Genomic DNA, 23,846 nt, shown 5'->3' on the forward strand with positions numbered 1-23,846 from the left:
CTCTTCCACAATGCTCTCTGGGGCCTCTAGATCGGGTGCTACAGATCTCTCTAGGAGTGAGTGCTCAGCAGTCACATATTCTCAGTATGTGGATTATATGTGTCCATGGGCACCAATGGCTGTCCTCTTAGAAAGATTCCTCTCTGCGGACTAAGAATGCCACCACTGAAGATGCACTTTCCGATGAAGCTATAAGTAGCTGTCTACAGACAGTTGACCTTATTTGTAAAAGACTGCGTGATGGCTGATCTTGGTTGTCTGTGAGGTATTTTCTTGATTGAGGATTGACATGAGAGGGACTGACCAACTGTGGGTGATGCCATTCCTCGGCGGGTGACCTCGGCTGAAGAAAGGGAGATGAATGTAAGCCCAGCCAGAAGCAGGCAGGAAGCAGCTTCCTCCCTGGTCTCGGCTTCCCTTCCTGTTTCTAGGCTCCTGCCTTGGCTTTCATTGGTGATGGGTTGTAACACACAAGTTAAAGGAACCCTTTCTCCCACACAGTGGCTTTTAGGAATTGGTGTTAGTCACAGCACTAGAAAGCAAACTAAAATAGATCGTATACAATGGAGCCTCTTTCTATTAACATTGCTGGTTTCAATAACTAGAAAAGACCCCATTCCTTGCTAATTTTCCTTGCTGTTCTTTAGAAATGATGAATAATTTAAATGTATTCAAGTCTAAATATCTAAATTTTCATGACCTTGAATTGGCACAAGTATATTTTGTTGAAGAAATATGCTTTTTGTTGTTTTCATGTTTTTTGATTTTAATTTTATTCTTTATATACATTACAAGCTGACCCTTCCTTCACTCTTCTCAGCTCCCTCACCACCTCTTCTCTCCCCTGATCTACCCTTCCTCTATTTCCCCTTTCAAAAAGAAAAAAAAAGAGCAGCATCCAAAGACTATCAACTGAACATGGCATAACACATTACAATAAGACTCTGCACAGACTCTGATATCTATGCTGCTCAAGGCAACCCAGTAGGAGTAAAAGGGTCCCAAGAGCAGGCAAAAGAGCCAGAGATATGCTCACTCCCATTACCAGGAGTTCCACAAGACCATCAAAGAACACAACCATGAATTATATGCAGAGGACCTAGCTCAGGCCCACACAGGGCCTGTGATTGTCGCTATAGTCTCTGTGAGCCCTTGTGAGGCCTGGATAGTTGATTCTGTGGATTGTGCTCTCGTCCTATCTGGCTCCTAGAGGGGATCCCCTGACTTTGCCTCACATTTGGCTGTGGGTCTCTTTATCTGCTCCCATAAGTTGCCTGATGATGCTTCTCCAATGACAGACAATTGGACAAAGCACTAATCTGTGGGTAAAGCAGAATATCATTAGGACTCATTCTCTATCCTAGGTCTCTGGACCATCTAGTCTCTGGTTCCTGACCATCCAGGCAGTGTCAGGGATGGGCTCCCTCTCATGGCATGGGCCTCTTGTAAGACCAGTCATTGGTTGACCACTCCCATAAGGTCTGTGCCACCTTTAACCCCAGCACATCTTGCAGGCAGGACATACTATAGGTTGAAGGTTGTGTGGCTGGGCTGATATCCTAGCTCCACTGTTGGGAGCCTTGCCTGGGTCCAGAAGATGGTCGGATGGGGCTGCACGCCCTCCATTACTTGGAGGCTTCTTTAGGGGCATTCTCATAGATTCCAGGGAATTTTTACTTCACTGGATTTCTACATCATCTCCAGTAGTCCCCTCCTCACCCCCAGTTCGTCCTTCTTAGTACCTTCTTCCTCCATCCCTCCCCACCTGATTCCTTCTGTTCCCACCCCCGCTTGCTCCAGTTTACCTGCGAAGTCTACGTTCTATTTCTTCAGGAAGATCTGTGTGGTCCTCTTAAGCTCTCCTATTTACTTAGCTTCTCTGGGTCAGTGGATCGTAGCATGGTTATCCTTTACTTAACAGCGAATGCTCACTTGTAAGTGAGTACACACTATGTCTTTCTGAGTCTGGGCTCCCTCACTCAGAATTTTTTTTTCTAGTTGCATCCATTTGCCTGAAAATTTCATGATGTCATTAAAAAAAAAAAAGGAGCTGAGTTATACTCCATCGTGTAAATGTACTGTATTTTCTTTATCCATTCCTCGGCTGAGGACCATCTAGGTTGTTCTTTCTGTTATGAATGTAGTAGCTTTGAACATAGTTGAACATGTGCCCTTGTGGTAGGATGGCTTGTCCTTTGGGTGTGAGCCCAGGAGTTAGGTGTAGCTTGGTCTTGAGGTAGATCATTTCCCAATTTCTGGAGATCCTCCACATTAATAAAATTTTTTTAAAAAACTATGCCCCCAATGGTATATTGTTTTCAAAGTAAGTTTCAACATGTAAAATAGCTACTAACTTTCATAATAATATAGAAATTTGAGATTTCAATGGTCATATTGTCTCTGGAAATTAGAAATAGTGGTCAGATATGTTCAGTTATTTTGATGATGCTTCAGACATGCAATAAGAACCCACTATGATAAAGTAGAATTTTGAAAATTTATATCTCTCATATATCAGTATAAAATTAGAAGCTTAAAATTAAATCTATTCAGAAAGAGCTCTAAATATATAAATATTTTAATTGCAATTTGGAGTCACTGACAGAACACTTGGAATTGTTTAAAATTTTTTTGAAATAATGGAGTTTTCTTTTTTCAATTGTCTTGTAAGTACTTATCTGTGTTTTGCTCTTACAATGTTTTGTTTTTCTGTTCTAAGAGAAAGAAAAACAAAATCCGTATACTGCACTAAATAGATTGTACCAACATAAAATGCAAATATTTTTAGCACATCTCCATTTTAGGCAATGTCTTTTTAATACTAATTTATCTTGTGAGTTGATGTTGTGATGCTGTGAGTTGTGATGATATGTTTTAAACAAGTCAGGTTTTTACTCGGAGTAAACGAGGGTCACAAACTTAAAACGTATTAGCTACTAGGACATGTTGACATAAACCTTCTGACCAGTGTTTGTTCAGGGCAGAGCTGTGGACTTCCAGACTCATGTGGTGCAGAGCAAAGTATGGCTGTCCCTCTGGCTTCACTGTGGTGTTAGCTCACCTTTCTTTTCAATACCAGAATGGAAAGGCACACAGCTATCCAATGGCACTGTTCCTATTTAGAAAACCAAAGAACATGCTGTTCTTTGATGTATTTACTTCAAGTGTTATAGACTGAATTTCATAAGTGCTTCCAAGGCTTTCCTCCACCTGGAGCCTGAGATCCTGCAAGTATGTAAATGAATAACTGTGTTTTGCAGTCCCGTGGCACCCTTTTGTCTGAGAGTTTCAGTGTTTACTTAATTTTCACAATCTCTTTGGGTGAATGTGGATCTGGAATATTTCTTGTCTGCCTCTTTCTTCTTAGGAAGGTGCATTAACACAGGACATCCACCTTTGGGGCAGCAGTGCACTAGCACAGCTTAGCCTGTGAGGAAGCAGGCCTTGGCCATCGGCCCTGTAGAACTCTGGGTAAAAGTAACTAGAGTCCATACCCCCAAAGAAGCTGAGTGACAAGGAGGGCCCAACCCATGCCAAGAGAGAGACAACCCCTGATGCTATTAATGGCATCCTACTATACTTGCAAACGGGTTGGGGAATCCTGTGGAAGAGGGGAAGGAAGGATTGAAGGAACCAGAGGGGTCAAGGACAACACAAGAAAACCTACAGAATCAACTAACGGGCCTCGGAGAGACTGAACTGCCAACCAGAGAGCATACGTGTGACTGACCTGGGCCCTCTGCTTGTACATAACAGTTGTGAAGCTTGGTCTTTGTGTGGGACTCCTAAGGCAGAAGCAGGCGCTGTCCCTGGCTCTGCTGTCTACCTTTGGGACCCTTTCCCCTTACTTAACTGCCTTGTCTAGCCTCAATAGGAGAAGATGCTCCTGACTTACTGCGACTTGATATGCCAAGGCTGGTGTATATTCATGGGAGGGCTCCCCTTTTCTGAAGAGAAAGGGAGGAAGGATGGATGAGGTGGAGGGGAGGGGAGAGGGAGGGGCTGGGAGGAGAGGAGGGAGGGGGAGCTACATTTGGGATGTAAATAAACAAATAAGCTTTAAAAAGAGTGGAAGGGAGAGAATGAACACATGACTATACCTGAAGAATTTGTGGGAGCCGCGTCAGACAGTCAAAGTTTCATGCATTGTGTCGGGCATTACCGGTGAAGTCTATTTCTCTCTTACTTGCTCGGCTTATTTGGTAATGGCCTGGTAACTTGCACTACAGCCAGAGGAAATCTCAGAACCATGCATCAACTTCACTTCTATTGTTAGCAGTCTAATTTTGCATCGAAAATAGCCAGAAACTCAGGGGCTGAATATATTTTCTCACAGTTTCTGTGCCACAGGTCCGGTCCAGCGCAGCTGGGTTCTTTGCACAGGTGCTCAGAAGCCTTAATCCGAGGCATCACATGCGCTACGCCGTCTTCTGAAGGTAGACTCAGGATTGAACTTCTAAGTCTGTGAAGGCTGTTGGCGGAATCCATTCCCCTGCGGCTGTCGGACTGAGGACATTTGCTTCTTGTTGGCTATTAGGTTGAGATAACATGGAGTTTACAGTGAATTCCTTCAGCTTCTTGTCTTAGAGATCTTTCAACATGGCTCCCTCTTCAAAGTGAGCTGGAGACCCAGTGCGGCCAGGGTGACAGCACCCCCAGGGTGACTGGCAGCATGGCCACGGTGACAGCATGGCCAGGGTGACTGACAGCATGGCCACGGTGACAGCATGGCCAGAGTGAATCTCCCGAGAAGATACAGTTTTCTACAGGTAGCCTAAGCACAGGAGGCTGTTTTCTGCTCACATTTGCCCTGTTCTGCCACCAGCCAGTGAGGAGTCTGCCTGTACCCCAGGGAATATGTGTGTCTGAGCATGAGAACACAAAACCTGAGTCAGACTGAAGCCTACTCACCCTGCTCCCTGACTTTCTGTATCAGTTGAAAGCTGCATGTAATGAAAAATGCAACTTAGTTGTGAATAAAAACAAAGGTAAACTTCTAGGTCTCATGTGTAAAAACAGACAAAACAAGTGAAAATGGCCAATCTATAGAAAGCATGCCACGAGTGGTGTGGCAGTTCTGCCTGTCCACCCAAGACTTCTGCTCTTTCTATCTTTGTGCTAGGCAACTTTTAGTTCGTGGCTTCTAGTCACAGCTTCTTGTCTGAAGGTCAAGCTGATGTTAGGGTGATTCCTGGCACACATGGGGGAAAATCTCTCCAGCTTTCATTGATCCCTTAGTCTTCCTGGATATCTGTAGGATAATCCATCTACTTGGTCACAGTTTTGTTGCATAAAGCTGGGGGTTGCAAACAGCTTAGTCATACATAGATGAGAGGGAGGTTGAAAATGCATTTAGTTGGAGCTATTGTTGCTCATAATAAAGCCAATGTTCTTTCGCTACCACAAGGGTGGTAGGCTTCTGTCTCTCAAGGCAGGAACCGAGAGCTTTGTAATCTCGTGTGGTCAAAATGTGAACTTCATTCTCAATATTGACTTCCTTAGGGGAATAGTCACTTGGACCTGCTGCTAGATTTCCCACCAACACGGAAAACATCTTGGATCTTGTTATGATGTTCTAAGGTGTTTTGTTATGAAAAGCATCCCTGTGTTAATTTTTCCATTTTGCCAGAATTTGAGAAGTGGCAACATACCGTGGGCTAGTCAATGGTACTTGAACTGTACCTTGATTTTGCTAACCATGATCATTTTTTAGGTGTATGTGCGTGTACATGTGGCTGTGTGGGCATGTGCATGTAAATGCAGGTAGAGACCAAACCTATCTGATCCCGAGGAGTTGGAGTCATATGTGCTGGTGAGTTGCCTGATGTGGGTGCTAGGGATCAAACTCTGGTCCTACGGAAGAGCAATGCTTGCTCTTGACCATGGAACCATCTCTAACCTTGCTTCATCTCTACCTTTAGATTCCAAAACGTGAAGTGCATTCCTACCCTGTGACTTGTTGCCTGCTTCATACAGAGCATTTGATTTTGCCCAAGCACGCTATTTTATGTCCTTACTGCGAGGTCAGTTTGGAGCAGATCTTATTTTCTGTCCCCAGGCCACATTTTCTATGAGATTCTGTCACCCACTCCTGGAGCTGACCCTAATGCTCTTGTATGTTAAGACCAAACTCCTATTTTGTCTATTCTCAACCTCAGCCTCTTACTCTTAAAGCAGTTGTGTAGACCATGTGGGAAATAGAGCAGCTCTTAGCACTAGTCTATCTTTACAGAAGTTATTTAGTGAGTATTTGATTGATGACTGGAATGTCAGTTAAACAAGGTTGAGTACTGTACTGTAGGGAAATCCTTTGCAATTGCTAAGGTCAGTCTCCTCCACGTATTAAGGTTACCTAAAAGCCTCTTCCATCTTGTACTCCCATCATTATTCTTTGTGAAAAACACAGTGCTTGGTGTTGGTGCTTAATAAGGGAGTAATCTTACACTGATGTCATCTGTAATCTAAGAAACACACGGATAATGAGCAATTGAACTAATGAACAAGTGTGAAAAAAGCAAATGTCAAATACTTGTGAGGTATTGACCTTAGCCATTGGGGTGAGTGATTTAGGTGAGAGTACTCATGGGAGCCTCTGAAGATTAAAATATATACTGAGAAAGAAAGGAGAAGGAAGTAGCCATGCATTAGTGAAAGTGTTTTGTTTTGTTTTCCCCTTCACCGCTGAAAATTTGAACCAAATAATTCTTTGTTGTGGGGCCTATCCTGTGCAGGGTCAGAAGTTCAGCAGTCAACATTGCTAGAAGCCAGAACTCTCCTGGTCATGACTAAGATGTCTCCTGAGACTTAACAATCACCCCATGGTAGTCAAGGTTCTTCTTGGCCGTGAGCCAATGGATTCACAGAGAACATTGTGTGAATTCTCACTATAGGGGAGGGTAGCCTGAGGGCATGCTAAAGGTGACTTGTAAAGGTGACTTGTGATGGGTAATAAAAAGGAAACACAGCATCTTGTGGGAGGGCAAAGCCCATAAGGAAAAGATTGCAAGAGTAAGAAATTGGGTTTTATTCAAATCTACTGATATACTCATGAAAATGTCAAGCCATGATGAGATTCAATCAGAGTTTTATTTAAAACAACTACTCTTAATGTTGCATAGTAATTGACTATCGGGGGTGGGGAAGGTCTGCTCATTTTGGGGTGCTTCAGTGAAGGTGGTGACAGTAAAGATATAGGGAAAGGGAGGGTTTGTGATGTGTTTCAGAAGCCAAGTCAACAAAGGTCACTCAGAGAATGGATGGAGTGGTAAGGGAGAGAGGAAAGAGGAGAAAAGAGATGGAGGGAGAGAGAGAGAAGGAGGAAGAGGAAGGAAGGAAGAGAGGGAGGAAGAGGAAGGGAGGGAGAAAGGGAAGAAGGAAAGGAGAAATATGGTTACTTGAGTCTAAGGAAGTCATGTACATGCTGGGCATGGCTGTGTTCACTTGTACTTGTAGCACTTGGCAAGTGGATGCAGGAGGATTATTACAAAGTGATGACCTATCTCAAAAAGGAAAAACAATCATTTTCTGAAAGACTGAAGACCAATGAGAAGTAAGTCTAGGAAATTGGATGTGGTCCATTCTGGTCTTATGTTGAGAAGCTAAGTAGGTGTTTGCTGTTTTTTTGGTAGATGGGTACATATAGCCAAGGAAAATCAGGGAAGCCAACACAGCTTCAGATTTGTTATCTCATATGGAATCTTTACAGGGGTGAGATGGAGAGGCTCATCTATGACATCGTATAAAACAAGATCAGAGTCCTGGACTGAAGCACTGTGCCTTTGAGGAATCAGTCAGTGGGTGATCTAGCCAAGAAGCTATGAAAAAGCTGCCCATCAGATAGGATGGATACCATGATAGGATGAAGTCACAAAAGGCAAGACGAGGAAGCCACAATTGCACTTAAATATGGCTTCCTGAGGCACCTTTGAGAACTCCACCTGTGGAGCCAGGCTGCTGGAGATCAGAGACCAAGACAACCTCTGCTAGTTGATTTGACAACTTCTTTCTTTGCCCAGATTTCAGGTTTTGTTTTTTTTATTGGAATAAATACAAACTTAAACTTAAGTGAGATCGTATGTGTAAAATGTGTATGGCTAGACTGATGGGTGCTCATACATAGCAAAGGTCTTTAGAAAAGCTGTCTTTGTTATTGTTATTGACATTGCCTGTGTGTGTTTTTAATATGTATTCTTCTTTAATACACTACATTCCAATAGCAGTTTCCCTTCAGCCACACCTTCCCTCTCCCCCAGATCCACTCCTCTGTTTTCCTTTACAAAAGAGTAGGCTTTCCAGGGATATCAACTCAATTTAGCATAACAAATTACAACCAGAGCAGGGAGAGACCCTCAAGGCTGGAGGAGGCAACTCAGTGGGAGGAAAAGGTCCCAAGAGCAGGCTAAAGAGTCAGAGTCAACACCTGCTCCCACTGTTAGGATTCATTTAGAATGCTAAGCCACACAACCACAACATTTATGCAGAGGGCCTAGCTCACACTCATACAGGGTCTGTTTGTCACTTGTCTTTGAGAGCCCCAATGAGCCCTGCTTAGTTGATTCTGTAGGTCGTGTTCTTGTGGTGTCCTCAACCCCTATGACACTTACAATCCTTCCTCCCTATCTATCACAGATTTCCTGAGCTTGGCCTAATGTGTGGCTGTGAGTCTTTGCATATGCTCCCATCAGTTGTTTGATGAGGCCTCTCTGACGATGATTATTCTAGGCTCCTGTCTACAACTATAGCAGAATATCATTAGGAATCATTTCATTGACTGTTTTTTTTTTTTTGGCCAGTATTGTTTGGTTCTGTTCAAGGTCTCTGAGCTAGGTCTTAGCCTTTGGTTCCTAGCCATCTAGGCAGTGTCAGGTGTGGGCTCCCTCTCAGGGCAAGTGGCTCAAGTTGGATCAGTCATTTCAGAAAATGATTGTTTTTCCTTTTTGAAGTAGGTCATCACTTTGTATCTCATAATCCTCCTGCTTCCACCACATTTACCCCAGCACATCTTATAGGCAGAACAAATTGTAGGGCTAAGGTTTTGGGGTTGGGTTGGTGTACCAATCTCTACATTTGAGGCCTTCGTGGTAACAGAAAACGGCTGTTTAAGGATATGTATCCCCCTTGCCAGAAGTCTTAGCTAGCGTTATCCTCATAGATTCCTTTGCCCTAGGTTTCTACCTTACCCTGAACTGCTCCCCTCCCCCATTCCAATCCTCTCTCTTAGTACTCTCTCGCTCCGTTCCCACCCTTGCCTGATCCTCACCTGCCGCTAGTCCACCCAATAAATCTATTTTTCCTTTCCAGGGAAGGAATCCCCATTGAGCTCTCCTTGTTACTTAGCCTCTCTGGATCGGTGGATTGTAGCATGATTATCCCTTACTTAACAGCTAATGTTAACTTATAAGTAGGTACATAGCATGTTTATCTCTCTGGGTTTGGGTTACCTCACTCAGGATGATTGTTTTCTGGTTGCATCCATTTGCTTGCAAATTTCATGATGTCATTGTTTTTAAAGAGCTGAGTAATACTCCATTGTGTATATACACCACATTTTGTTTATCTATTCTTTATTTGAGGGATGTTTCTATCTATTATGAATAAAGCTGTTATGAACAGTTAAGAAAGTGTCCTTGTGGTAGGATGGTGCATCCTTTGGGTATAGCTGGGTTTTGAGGTAGATCAATTGCCAATTTTCTGAGAAACTGCCAGATTGATTTCAAAAGTAGCTGTACCAGTTTACATCCCCACTAGCAATGGAGGATTGAACTATTTGCTCCACATCCTTGCTAGAATGAATTGTCACGTGTGTGTGTGTGTGTGTGTGTGTGTGTGTGTGTGTGTGTGTGTGTGTTTTATCTTATCCATTCTGACAGGTGTAAGATGGAATCTCAGAGTTGTTTTGATTTGCATTTCCCTGAGGGCTAAGGATGTTGGGCATCTTTTAAGTGTTTCTCAGCCATTTGGGATTTCTCTGTTGAGAGTCTCTATTTAGATCTGTGCCCCATTTTTAAATCGGATTATTTGGTTTGTTGTCTAGTTTCATGATTTCTTTAAATATTTTGGATATTAGCCCTCTGTCAGAGTTGGTAAAAATCTTTTCCCATTCTGTAGGCTTCCATTTTGTTCCTTTGCTGTGTCCTTTGCATTACAGAAGCTTTTCAGTTTCATGAGGTCCCATTTATTAATTGTTGATCTTAATGCTTAAGCTGTTGGTATTCTGTTCAGGATGTTTTCTCCTATGCCAATGAGTTCAAGGCTGTTTCTCACCTTCTCTTCTATCAGGTCCAGTGTATCTGGTTTTATGCTGAGGCCTTTGATCCACTTGGACTTGAGTTTTATGCAGTGATAGATATTTGCATTCTTCATCATATAAACATCCAGTTAAACGAGCTCCATTTGTTGAAGATGTTTTCTCTTTTCTATTGTACATTTCTGGCTTCTCTATAAAAAGCCAGGTGTCCATAGGTGTGTGGATTTGTCTGTGTCTTCAATTCAATCCATTGATCAATCTGTCTGTTTTAATGCCAATACCGTGTGTGTGTGTGTGTGTGTGTGTGTGTGTGTGTGTGTGTGTATGTGTGTATTACTATACTGGTGTAGTACAGGTTGAAATCAGACATGCTGATACCTTCAAAAGTTTTGTTTTGTTTGTTTGTTTGTTTTGTGCAGTATTGTTTTTAGCTATCCTGGGTTTTGTTTTGCTTTTCCATATGAAGTTGAGGTTTTTTTCCTTTTTAAAAATTTATTGTATTAGACATGCATAAAACAAACTACATAGAGTAGGGAGAACAATGTGACAATCATGAGTTCTATAAATGTTACATTCATAGTTATTTGGCTGTTTGTATTTGTCAAACTTGAAGTAAACATCTTTCCTGTCTTGTTGGCTCTAAATTTCTTAATGAAGTTCAATATCTATCTTATCTCATCTCTATTAACTTAATTCCTTTATCTTGACCTAAAAAGATGTTACGCCCTAACCAGCTAAACTTGATTTTAAAACTAAACTATCTGGTCTTCAACACCCCTCAGAGACCTGAGAAGGAATAAGACTTAAAGTCCTGAGTGAACCAGCAGTGCAGGTTAGCAGCTTCCAAAATGAACAAAATGACTGAGACAGTTTCCTGCCTGAATGGTCACCCAACACTCTCTATAACATTGGAGCATCATCTTTGGCTTTCTGGCTCAATATTTCTGCCAGACTTGCTCACATGGCAGAAACTATTGAGAACTTGCTTACCCTGTCTTGGCAGAATTTGGCTTTTGACTCTGCCTGCATCTAAGCTGCCCATTTGTAGGCAGAATTCTGTTTGTGGCAGGACCGAGGACATTTTGCCTAGTGACTTGTTTGGCACATTTGAAGCCATCTCCATAAGGAGGCTCTTTGATGCTGAGTTTTATTCCTTCAAGAACTGTGTTGGGCCAGCTGTGGTAGCACACACCTATAATCCCAGTACTTGGAGAAGCATAGGCAGTTCCAGGATGGCCAAGACTACACAAAGAAACTTTATCTCTAAATCCTAACCAAACAAAAAACCATCTTTATATTTTGATGAAGATTGCATTGAACCTGTGGGTTGGTTTTGGTAGGCCATTTTTACTAATTTTACATTTATCCTATTGATCCAGGAGTGTGGGAAATTTTTCCATTGTCTTATAGTTTCAATTTTCCCCTCAAATGCTTGAAGTTATTTTCAAACAAGTCTTCACTTGCTTGGTTAGAGTTACCCCAAGACATTTGATATTCTTTGTGCATTGTGAAGGATGTTGTTTTCCAAGTTTCTTTCTCAGCCCATTTGTTGTGTGTATATAGGAGGGCTACTGATTTTTTTAAAAAAGTTAATCTTGTAGCCAGCCACTTCCCTAAATATGTTTATCAACTGTAGGGGATTCCTGGTAGAATTTGTTGGGATTGCTTATGTATACTATCATATCATCATCTGTATCCACCCTCTTGATCTTCAGATGTCTTGTTGATCTAGCTAGAAGTTCAATTACTACATTGAATAGATATGGAGAGAGAGAGAGAGAGAGAGAGAGAGAGAGAGAGAGAGAGAGAGAGAGAGAGAGAGAGAGAGAGAGAGAGAGAATACAACCTTGCCTTGTTCATGATTTTGGTGAAATTGTTTTGAGTTTCTTTCCATTTACTTTGATGTTGGTTATAGGCTTGCTGTAAATTGCTTTTTATTATGTTTAGGTATGTCCCTTGAATCTCTGATCTTGCCAAGACTTTTATCATGAAGGGATGTTGTATTCTTTTCTTTTCTTGTCTCCTTCTTCTTCTTCTTCTTCTTCTTCTTCTTCTTCTTCTTCTTCTTCTTCTTCTTCTTCTTCTTCTGTCTCTCTTCTCTCTCCCTTACCTCCCAGTTCCACCCTCCTTTCCTCTCCCACATCTCCTCAAAAGAGGAGAGCCTCATTACCATCCACTCATCTACCATCCATTCAGTTCATCAAGTCATATTAGGACTGAATATGCCTTCTTCCCCAGTGGTCTGGGAAGGCAACCTTGCCAGGGGGAAGTGATTGAAAATCAGGCAAGAGAGTTCCTGTCAGAGAGAGTCTACACTCCCCTTACTAGGGAACCCACATGAAGCCTGAGCTGCCCATTGGCTACATTTTATAGGGGCCACAGGTCTAGTCCATGCAAGGTCTTTGGTTGGTGCTTCAGTCTCAGTAGGCCCATCTGGCCCTGGTGAGTTGAATCTGTTAGTCTTCTTGTGAATTTCCTGTCACCTTCATGTTCTTTTCTCTTTTCCCCTGGGTTCCCTAGGCATCACTGAATGTTTGGCTGTGAGTCTCAGCATCTGTTTTGAGGCACTGTTGGGTGGAGCCTCTCAGAGGACAACTCTGCTTGACTCCTGTCTGCAAGCATAGTAGAGTATCAAAAATGTCAAGATGTCAGGGGTTGTTTCTCTCCAATGGGATGTGTCTTGGGTTGGGCTGGGCATCGGTTGGACTTTCCTTCAATCTCAGCTATATCCACTCTGTATTTATCCCTGCACATCTTTTAAAAAAAGATTAATTTATTTATTATTTATACAGTATTCTGCCCACGTGTGTGCTTGCATGTCAGAATAGGGCACCAGATCTCATTATAGATGGTTGTGAGCCACCATGTGGTTGCTGGGAATTGAACTCAGGAACTTTGGAAGAACAGACAGTGCTTTTAACCTCTGAGCCATCCCCCAGCCCTATCCCTGCACATCTTGTAGGCAGAGTGAAATTTGGGTCGAAGCTTTTGTGGGCAGGTTGGTTGGTATTCCCATCCCTCTACTAAAAGGCTTGTCTAGTTAGAGGGTGTCCTCTTCCAGTTTCTATGGCCACTACTACTAGGAGTCTCTGCTAGAGTCTCTCTCATATCCCTCTGGGAGCGTACCATGATGTAGGTCTCCAGTGTGTCACAGAGATGCCCCTGCACATAGTTTCTCTTTTCCCTACAGGCCTATTGTCCTCCTGTCCCCACTCTCCCAAGGTCTGCTCTCCCCTCTCATGTCTCTCCAAAGTGTTTCCTCTCCTACTTTGTTCCTCTCTTCAACCATTACCTCTGTCTATTCTAGTTCCCTTTCTGAGTGAGGTTTAAGTGTCCTCACTTGGATCCTCCTTGTTATTTATTTTCTTGGTGTCCGTGCATTGTCGTGTGCTTATCCTATACTATATGGCTAAAATCTACTTACAGATGAGTATGGACCATATGTGTCTTTCTGTGCCTGGGTTATCTCATTCAGGATGATCTTTTCTAGTTTCAGCCACTTGCCTGCAGATTGCATGATTTATTTTTTAAAAAATATTTTTATTATGTTTCTTTTTTAACATGCACATTTATATTATTACACGTGAGTAAAATAAAGTACATAGAGCTGGAAGAACAACGAGACAATCTGGAGTTATATAAATGTTACATTCATAGTGATTTGGCTATTTGTATTTGGCAAACTTGAAGTAAACATCTTTCCTATCTTGTTGGCTCTAAATTTCTGATTGGAGATTAATATCTATCATATCTCATCTCTATTAACTTCAAACATCTATCTTGATCTAAAAACATCTTAGCCCCTAACCTACTAAGCTAAATTGAAAGACTAAACCATCTGGTCTTCTAACCCATCAGAGTCTTGAGAAGGGATGAAACTTAAAATTGCTGAATAATATTCCATTGTATAAATGCACTATCATTTCTTTATCCATTCTTCAATTGAGAGACATCTTGGTTGTTTCTAGCATCTAACCATTATGAATAAAGCTACTATGACAAAGCTGAGCAAATGTCCTTGTGGTATGGTGTAACGTCTTTTGGGTATATACCCAGGAGTCATATAACTGGGCCTTGAGGTAGAACTATTCCCAATTTTCTGAGAAAGCACCGGATTGATTTCCAAAGTGGTTGTACAAATATGCACTCCCACCAGCAACGAAGGAGTGTTCCCCCTTTCCCACATCATTGCCAGCATGTGAAAGCACTTGAGTTTTGATCTTAGCTATTCTGATGAGTGTAAGGTGGACTCTCAGGGGCATTTTGATTTGCATTTCTTTAATGACTAAGAATATTGAGCATTTCCTTAAGTGCTTTGTGGCCATTCTATATTACCTGCTGAGAATTCTCTGTTCAGCACTGTACCTCATTTTTTAATTGAGGAATTTGGTTTGTTGTATTTAATGTTTTGAGTTCTTGATATGTTTTGGATATTAGCCATTTGTCAGATGTAAGATTGGTGAAGACTTTTTCCCATTCTGTATTCTGCCATTTTGTTCTATTGACAGTGTCTTTTGCTTTACAGGAACTTTTCCTTCTCAAGAGGTCCCATTTATTAATTGTTGATCTTAGAACCTGAGCTGTTGGTGTTATGTTCAAGAAATTGTCTCTTATGCCAATGATTTCAAAACCCTTCCCTACTTTCTCTTCTAATAGAGTTAGTGTATCTGGTGTTATGTTGAGACCTTTGATGAATATGAAGTGTCCTTCCCTATATCTTTTAATTTTGTTTGAAAGTCTATTTTATTAGATTATATAATGGCTACTCCAGCTTGATTCTTGTGTCTGTTTGCTTGTGAAACATTTTTCCAGCCTTTTTTTCCTGAGGTAATATCTATCTTTGTTTCTTGTATGCAGTAAAATAATAGATCTTATTTTTGTAACCATCCTTAGCCTGTGTCTTTTTGATGAATTGAGTCCATTAGTGTTAAAAATATTAATGACCAATTATTATTAATTCTTGATATTTTGATGTTGGCGGTGTTAGTGTGTTTGTGTGTGCTTCCATTTTTTTTTGTTTTGTTTTGCTGGTGTAGAATTATTTATTTCCTGTATTTTCTTGGATTCCTCTTTTGGACAGAGTTTTCCTTCTAGTACTTTCTGTAGGGCTGGCTTTGTGGATAGGTAGTGTTTGAATCTGGTTTTGTCTTGAAATATCTTGTTTTTTCTATCTATAGTGATTGAGGGTTTTGTTAGGTATAATAGTTTAGATTGGCATTTATTGTCTCCTAGAGGCTGCTAGACTTGTGTCTAGGCCCTTCTGGATTTCACAGTCTCTGTTGAGGAGTTGGGTATAATTCTGATAGGTCTGCCTTTGTAAGTTACTTGGACTTTTTTCCTTGCAGCTTTTAATATTCTTTCTTTGTTCTGTATATTTAGTGTTTTGACTATTATGTGGTGGGAAGATTTTCATTCCTGGTACAATCTAATTGATGTTTTGTGTGGTTCTTCTGTGTTTATAGACATCTCTTTCTTTAGGCTGAGGAAATTTCTTCTATTAATTTATTGAAAATATTTTCTGGGCCTTGGAGCTAGGAGTCTTCACCCTCTTCTATCCCTATTATTCGTAGGTTTGGTCTTTTCACAGTGTCCCAGATTTCCTGCATGTTTTGTGTCAAGAATTTTTTTAGACTTAATATTTTCTTTGACTGATGTATCAATTTCTTTTATCTTATCTTCCATGCCTAAAATTTTTCTCTTGTATCTCTTGTATTCTGTTGGTGATGCTTGAGCCTGTAATTCCTCTTCTCTTCCCTATGTTTTCTACCTCCAGGATTTCATCAGATTTTGTTTTTTTTTTAATTGCTTCTATTTTCATTTTTTCGTCAGTTTTATTAATTCTTTCTATCTATCTATCTATCTATCTATCTATCTATCTATCTATCTATCTATTCATTTGCCTGTTCAATTGTATTTTCCCATTTCTTTTATATATTAATTTATTCAGATTACCTCCTGATTGTTATTCTTTCACTTGTATCTTCCCGTTTCCACTCTCCCTCCCTCTTCTGCCCTCTTCCCTTCCCTTAGACTTCTGACAGAAGAAGACCTCTTTCCCCACCATATTACCACAGCCTATCAGGTCCCATCCAGATAGCCTGCTTCCCAATCCTCTGTGTGACACCGGGCCTCCCCACCAAGGGGGAGTGACCAAATTGGGGGTATCAGAGTTTATGTCAGAGGCAGTGTAGGCTCTCCCCACAGCCATGAAGAATGGGCTGTCCATTGGCTAGATCTGAGCAGGGGGTCAGGTTTACTGCATGCATTGTCCTTGGTTGGTGCAACAGTTTGTATAGTCTCCCTTGGTTCCAGATCTGCCAGCCTTGATGTTCTCCTTGTAGGGTTCCTGAGTCCTCTGGATCCTTTCCTCTCTCTATGCTTCCAGCCACTATCACCCAGAGTTCAGCTGCGAGTCCCAGCATCTCTCCTGATCCCCTACTGTTTTTTAATTTGTTCATTTTTTCCTTTAAAAGGCTCTATCATCTTCATAAAATTGTATTTAAGGCCGTTTCTTGCGCCTCACCTGTGTTAAGATATCCAATGCTTGCTGTAGTACAGTAATTAGGTTCTGGTGTTGCCATATTGTCCTGGCTCTTGTTATTGGTGTTTTTATGCTGGCCTTTAGCCATCTGGTTGTCTCTGATATTGACAGGCCTCTGGTAATTTAGTTTGAGTTGAGGGCCAGAAAATGGATCATTGGGGAGAAGGTGCAGTTTATCTCTCTTGGGAGTGTATTAGGGGGACCAGCTGGCTGGAATTGGGGGCATAAGTCTTACCTGGTGGTCCCAGACCTCTGAGAATGCAGCTCTGGCTGGGTTCCAGGAGATAGAGGGGGAAGGGGGAAGGGCATAGCTCACTGCTGCTGTGCTTGCCCCTGTAGGCAGGAGGCTAGAGAGTAGAGGTCTTCTTTGTCTGTCCTGGACCTGATGCCTGTAGACCTCCAGGGATGAGGCCTGCACTGTGGGCCTGGACTGACGTGGGTAGGTGATGGGGCGAGGCCCTCTGGTCCTGATTTCTTTCTGTTTGTTCTTTTCCTTTTTATAAAAATTAACTTTTAATTTATATATTCACTTTATATCCTGATTATAGCCCCTCCTTCTTCTCCTCCTGGTCCCTCCTTCCCACTCTCCCAGCCTCTTTCCCCATCCCCTGTCTTCTTGTCCTCAGAAAAGGGGAGCAACCCTAACCCACTCCAGCACATCAGGTTGCATTAGAACTGATGTCCTCCTCGTCCCCTGAGGCCAGGCCAGGCAGCTTGGCTAGTGCAAAGTGATTGAAAGCAGGGATCAGAGTCCATGTCACAGACAGCACTTACTCAACTTACTAGGGGACCCACATGAAGATCAAACTGCCCATTAGTTACATATATGTATAGGGGGACCTCGGTCAGTCCATGCATGCTCTTTGGTTGGTTCTTCTGTCTCTGTAAGCCCTCATGGGTCTAGGTTAGTTGACTCTGTTGTTCCTCTTGAAGCATTCTTGTCCCATTTGTGTCCTTCTATCCTTTCCTCCAACTTTCCCATTGGATTCCCCTATCTTGGCCTAATCCTTGGCTGTGAGATTCAGCATCCGATTTGATCTGCTGCTGGGTGGGGCCTCTTAGAGAATAGCTAAGTTAGGCCCCTGTCTGTAAACAGAGCAGGTTATTGTTAATGGTGTCAGGGGTTGGTTGGTTCTCTCCCATGGGAAGGGTCTCAGGTTGGGCCAGATATTGCTTGGTCATTATTTCAATCTCTACTCTGTTTCTATCTCTGCACATCTTGTAGACAGGGTAAATTTTGGTTCGAAGCTTTTATAGAGGTAGATTGGTGTTCTCCTCCCACCAATATAAGTCCTGCCTGGTTAGGATGTGGCTTCCCCAGTCTCGTGCCCCCTGCTGCTGGGAGGCTCAGCTAGAGCCACCCTCACATCCTTCCTGAAGCCTACCCTGTCATAGGTCTCCAGTTGTCTCAGTGACTTCTTTATGTAGGTGCTTAACACTGCGAGTTTTCCTCATAGCGTCACTTTCATTGTGTCCCTTAAGTTTGAATATGTTGTATATTCCTTTTCATTGAATTTTAGGCAGACTTTTTTTTTCTCCCTGAGCCAATAGTCTTGTTTAGAGAGTTGTTCAGTTTCAAGTGAGTTTGTAGGTTTTTGGTTGTTTCTGGTGATATTGAAATCCAGCTTTACTCTGCGGTGGTAAGATAGGATTCAGGACCTTATTTTACTTTTCTTTTATCTGTTGAGACTGCTTTGTGACTGAGTCACAGTTTTGGAGTAGGTTCCATGAGGTGCTGAGAAGAAGGTATAGTCTTTTTTTGTTTTGTTGATATGTTCTGAAGATATCTGTTAGGTCCATTTAGTTCATAACAACTGTTAGCTCCAGTATTTCTCTTTTCAGGATTTGTCTGGATGACCTGTACATTGGCAAGAGTGGGTTACTGAAGTTTCCCACCATCAATGTGCAAGGGTCCATATGTTCCTTAAGCTTTAGGAATGTTTCTTTTACAAATTTGGGCATCCTTGTTTTTAGTGCATAGGTGTTTAAATTGAAATGTCATGTTAGTGGATTTTTCCTTTGAAGAGTATGAAGTATCCTTCCTCATCTCTTTTGGTTAATTTTGGTTTGCAGTCTATCTTGTTAGAGAGTTTAGTGCCTACTCCAGCTTGTTTCTTAGGTCTATTTGTTTGGAAAAATATTTTTCCAGCATTTTCTTCTGCTTAATGTCTATGTTTAATGTTGAGGTGTGTTTCTTGTATGTAGCAGAGGGATGGATTCTGTTTTCACATCCATTCCATTAGTCTGTATCATTGTGTGATTGAATCCATTGATACTAAGAGATATTAATGACAAGTGATTGTTAATTCCTGTTAGTTTGCAGTTGTTGTGTTGTTGGTAAGTGTTTATGTGTATGTGTGTGTTTTCTTTTTACTTTTTGTTGGTGTGAGATTATTTCCTGTGCTTTTGTGGGTGTAGTTAACCTCCTTAGGTTGGAGTTTTTGTTCTAGCACCTTCTGTGAGGCTGGATTTATAGATAGGTATTGTTTAAATTTGACTTTATTGTGGAATATTTTGTTTTTTCCATTTATGGTGATTGACAGTTTTGCTGGGCATCGTAGTCTAGGCTGGCATCTGTGCTTTCTTAGAGTCTGCAGTATCCCTGTCCAGGCCCTTCTGGGTTTTACAGTCTCCACTGAGAAATTGAGTGTAATTTTGATATGTCTACTTTTATATGTTACTTAAACTTTTTCCCTTGAAGATTTTAATATTCTTTCTTTGTACCATATGTCTATGGATTTATTACACAGGAAGGGAACTTTCTTTCCTGGTCCAGTGTATTTAGTGTTCTCTATGCTTCTTGTCTTCATAGGCATTTATTTTTTTGATTAAGAAAAATCTCCTCTATGATCTTTTAAAAAATATTTTCTGGGACTTTGAGTTCTTCTTCTTCTCCTTCTCCTCCTCCTCCTCCTCTTCCTTCTTCTTCTTCCTCTCCTCCTCCTCCTCATTCTCCTTCCTCTCCTCCTCTTTCTTCTTCTCCTTCCTCTCCTCCTCCTCCTCCTTCTCTTCCTCCTTCTTTATCCTACTATTCTTAGGTTTGTTTTTTTTCCATACTGTGTTAGATTTCCTGGGTGTTTAGTGTAAGAGTGTTTGAGGTTTAGCATTTTCTTTGATGGATGTATCTGTTTCTTCTGTTGTATCTTCAACAGCTGAGATTCTTTCTTCTATCTTTTATATTTTGTTGGTTATGCTTGTGTCTGTAGTTCCTGATTTCTTACCTAGATTTTTCTTTTCCAGATTTCCTTTAGTTTGTTTCTTTATTGCTTCTCTTTGCACTTTTCAGGTCTTGAACAGTTTCAATTGTTTCCTTCAAGTTTTGTTTGTTTGTTTGTTTTGGTTTTTCGACCCAGGGTTTCTCGGTGTAACCTTGGCTGTCCTGGACTCACTTTGTAGACCAGGTTGGCCGTGAACTCACAGCGATTCACCTGCCTCTGCCTCCCGAGTGCTGGGATTAAAGGCATGCGCCACCACACCCAGCTCAAAATTTTGTTTGTTTGTTTTCTTGACTTCTTTAAATGACTTATTTCCTCCTTAAGGACTTCTATGATCCTCATAAGTTTGGTTTTAAGGCCTTTTTCTTGTGCTTCAGCTATGTTGGGAATTTTAGGATTTGTTGTCATAGGAGAGCTGGGTTCCAGTGGGAACATGTACTCTGGCGTTGTTGACTGTGTTCTTATGCTGGTGTCTAGGCATCTGCCTCTGGGTGATTATAGGTCTAGGTACTGATTTCTGAATTTGTCTTTGTTGGACAGGCATTTTGTTTTTTAGTTTCTGTTTCCTCTTTGGTCTTCTGGTCTTTGTGGCCTGAAGTTCCAGCATCTGGTGTGGCTTGTGCTTTAGCAGGGAGTCTCCATCCAAGTTGAGGACTGGAATTCCAGATGCTAGAATGGCCTTTGGTAGAGCCAATGGTCTCCACTTGAGTTGAGGGGGGTGAAATACCTGCAGAGGTGGGGAGGGGCCATTTGGGATAGTGTCAGGGATGGGACAGTGAGAATGTGGAGGAGGTCTGGAGGCTGGTGTGGTCTCTGGCCCATCAGGGAGTCTTCACCCTAGTTAGGGGTTGGAGATCTGGCTGCTATCATGGCCTAACTGATGTGGCCTGCACCTGAGCAGCAGATAACTGCTCAAGTTGTGGGGAGGCATGGCAGCAGGGGTGGCCATTGGGGCAGGAAGGAATGGGGTCAACAGATTGGGTCTTTGGTAACCAAACTGAGGGCATAGGAGAGTTCTGTGGGCAGGCAGCCTATCTATTCTTCTTGCTGTTGTGTGTTCTCAAGTTTTTAGCTGTGTGTATCAGGGGTGTAGAAGGCCCTGCCATTATAGTGGGAGTAGTTATCCATATAACATACCTGGATGGTTCCCTGTTACTATTTATGAAAAGCCTACCTATGCCTATAATCTTTGATTCAATAATTTCACGTCTAAGAATTTATACAAATAATGCAAAAAAAAAAGTACTACAAGTGAGGCCACTCATCTTAGGCTCAATTAGTAAGCAAAGAAGCTCATAAGTCTAATAATACTACTTGCTAGAGGCCTGATAACATGAGATTTTAATTAAAACACATTCTCATCCAAATTAGCAGAGCAGTTTCACTGGGGTGAAGAGGTAAATGGTGCTCTTGCTTGTGTCTAGGTTTATTGAGCAAAGTGTAAACAATGCCTCTTATTGATGGTGAGATTACTGATCATGTGTTTCCTGCAGTGTAAGGTTTTCTGGTGTCAAGAGGAAAGAAAAACAATAAAAATGTTTGATATAACAGGAAAAAAGGAATGCAGTCTGGTGGTTTTTAAGCCTTCTTCCCTGTGCAGACAGAGGTTGGTGACCACCATTACAGAGAGGGGCTGCTCCTTTTTCTTTCGCTCTAACCTTTACCCTTTTATTTTTCTGCAACAAGATTAAATATCGCACATGGCTAGGTTTGTTAGTGGTCCCTCTGAGCTCCAAAGGAAGCCACATGCAGCCTGTATTTTCTGGGAGCTAATGCTTCAGACAACCTAATGAGAGAAGGAAAAAGCCAGCCCTTGTCTACTTGTCACTGAACAATAATTTCTCTCCCCAATTACTTCCTCTGCCAGCTGGGCCATGTGTCCTGGTGCCTCACCCAGGAGACCTTGTCAGTTCTGTAGTCTGTGGAGGAGCAATAACTTGCTCCTGAGCAAGTCCTGCCCATTCCCGGAAAGGAGCATGGCTGTGCTCTGCACAGTGAAGATCTGCTGTGTGTGTACATGTACCAGTTACAAACATGCTCTCTTCACCACTTAAAGGTATTCACTGTGAAGCCAGACTATTTTTAATGCTGATTCTGAGATACGACATTTCATGTTCACTCTAAGTGTAGTGAGGCAAGCTACCTTAAGGCTATTTATCCCACTGTCTACTTATTATATGTCAGCACAATTAATATTCTATCCATAGCTGCAGTCAGGATGTACTGAAATAAAGGACATATTTTGCCAAAATGGTAACTTATAATCTAGCCAATAAAAATCCATGATAACATGTATTAAAAGCTACTTTTTCAGTTGGCTCTAAATCTCTTAGGGTGTTACTGTGCTGGTTAGTTAGTTAGTTAGTTAGTTAGTTTGTTTGTTTTGTGCTGGTTAGTTTTATCTCAACTTGATGCAGCTAGAGTCATTTGAGAAGACTGACTTTTTTTCATTGCATTTATTTTTCTAGTATGTTTTTGATGTTTAGGTTTTTATTATTTAATTTTTGTACTTTTATATATGCATTTATATTATTACACATATATACAATAAACTAACTACAGCAAGAAGAACCATGAAACAATGAGGAATTATATAAATGTTATATTCCTAGTGTTTTGGCTATTTGTATTTGGCAGCCCTGAAGAAAACATTTTTCCTATCTTGGTGTATCTAAAACTCTGAATGTAAATCAATCTCCATCACATCTTGTCATTATGGTCTTAAAACATCTATCTGGACCTAAAAACATCTTAACCCCTAAAGAACTAAGCTTAAATGTAAAACTAAACTATCTGGTCTTCAACCCCATCAGAGAGTTGAGAAGGAATAAAATTAAATACCTGAGTATTCAGGGTGTACAGGTTAGCTGTTTCCCAAATGAGAAGATGACATAGACAGTTTGCTGCCTGAGCAGTCACCCAAAACTCTCTCTAATGTTGAAGTTTCATCTTCAGCCTTCTGGCCCAATATATCTGACAGACATATTTGTGAGGAACTATTGAGGACTTGCTTATCCTGTCTTGGCAGTGTTTGGCCATTGACTGTGCCTGCATCCAAGCTTTCCCTATTTAGGCAGAATTTTGTCTGTGGTAGAAATGAGGAAATTTTGCCCAGTGGCTTATTTGCCACATTTGAAGCCATCTCCGTAAGGTGGTTCTTTGATGATCATCATCCTCTTTGAGGTAAGCTGGGTGTTGTCAGGACTTAACCTGTTTCATTGTTAATGAATCTTTAAAAATAATAAAAACATTTTCAAATGCCATATTCTTAAGTCGCTGAGGTTTTTGAAGACCTTATCTAATTACTTTACCTTATCTTTCTATATAATCATATCTATCTGTTACACCTAAGATATATATTACTGTGATAAAAATAGGCTAGTAGTTGATATGACCATGATTTGATCAACTAACAATTAACTTATAAAACTTATTTATCCTAAACAGCCTGCAATAGCACTTTCAAAGTATTGGAAGTAACCTTGTATTATAATTGAGTTATACAGGTACAATACCTCATATTAGAGTGGAATATATATATATATATATATATATATATATATATATATATATATATATATATAATGTGTGAAGAATAATCCTTACATTTGAATTCTATACCACTGTATCTAAAATTAAACTTATTTTGCATGTAGATAGAAAATTCTATTCCAGTGAATTAAAAATAACCTTGTGAGTGACAAGGCATTAAGTTGAGAAGTAGATTCACTAATCTACTTTTTGGTCTATCTTCCCTACATATTTCTATATTCTCCCTTCTTTCTTTTCAACCCCTATCTCCAAACCTAAGAATGTAAGATAAAGGAAAAGAGAGACATACCTG

This window comes from Acomys minous (genome assembly GCF_964271855.1).
Source record: "Acomys minous genome assembly, chromosome: 5".
Taxonomy (NCBI): Eukaryota; Metazoa; Chordata; class Mammalia; order Rodentia; family Muridae; genus Acomys; species Acomys minous.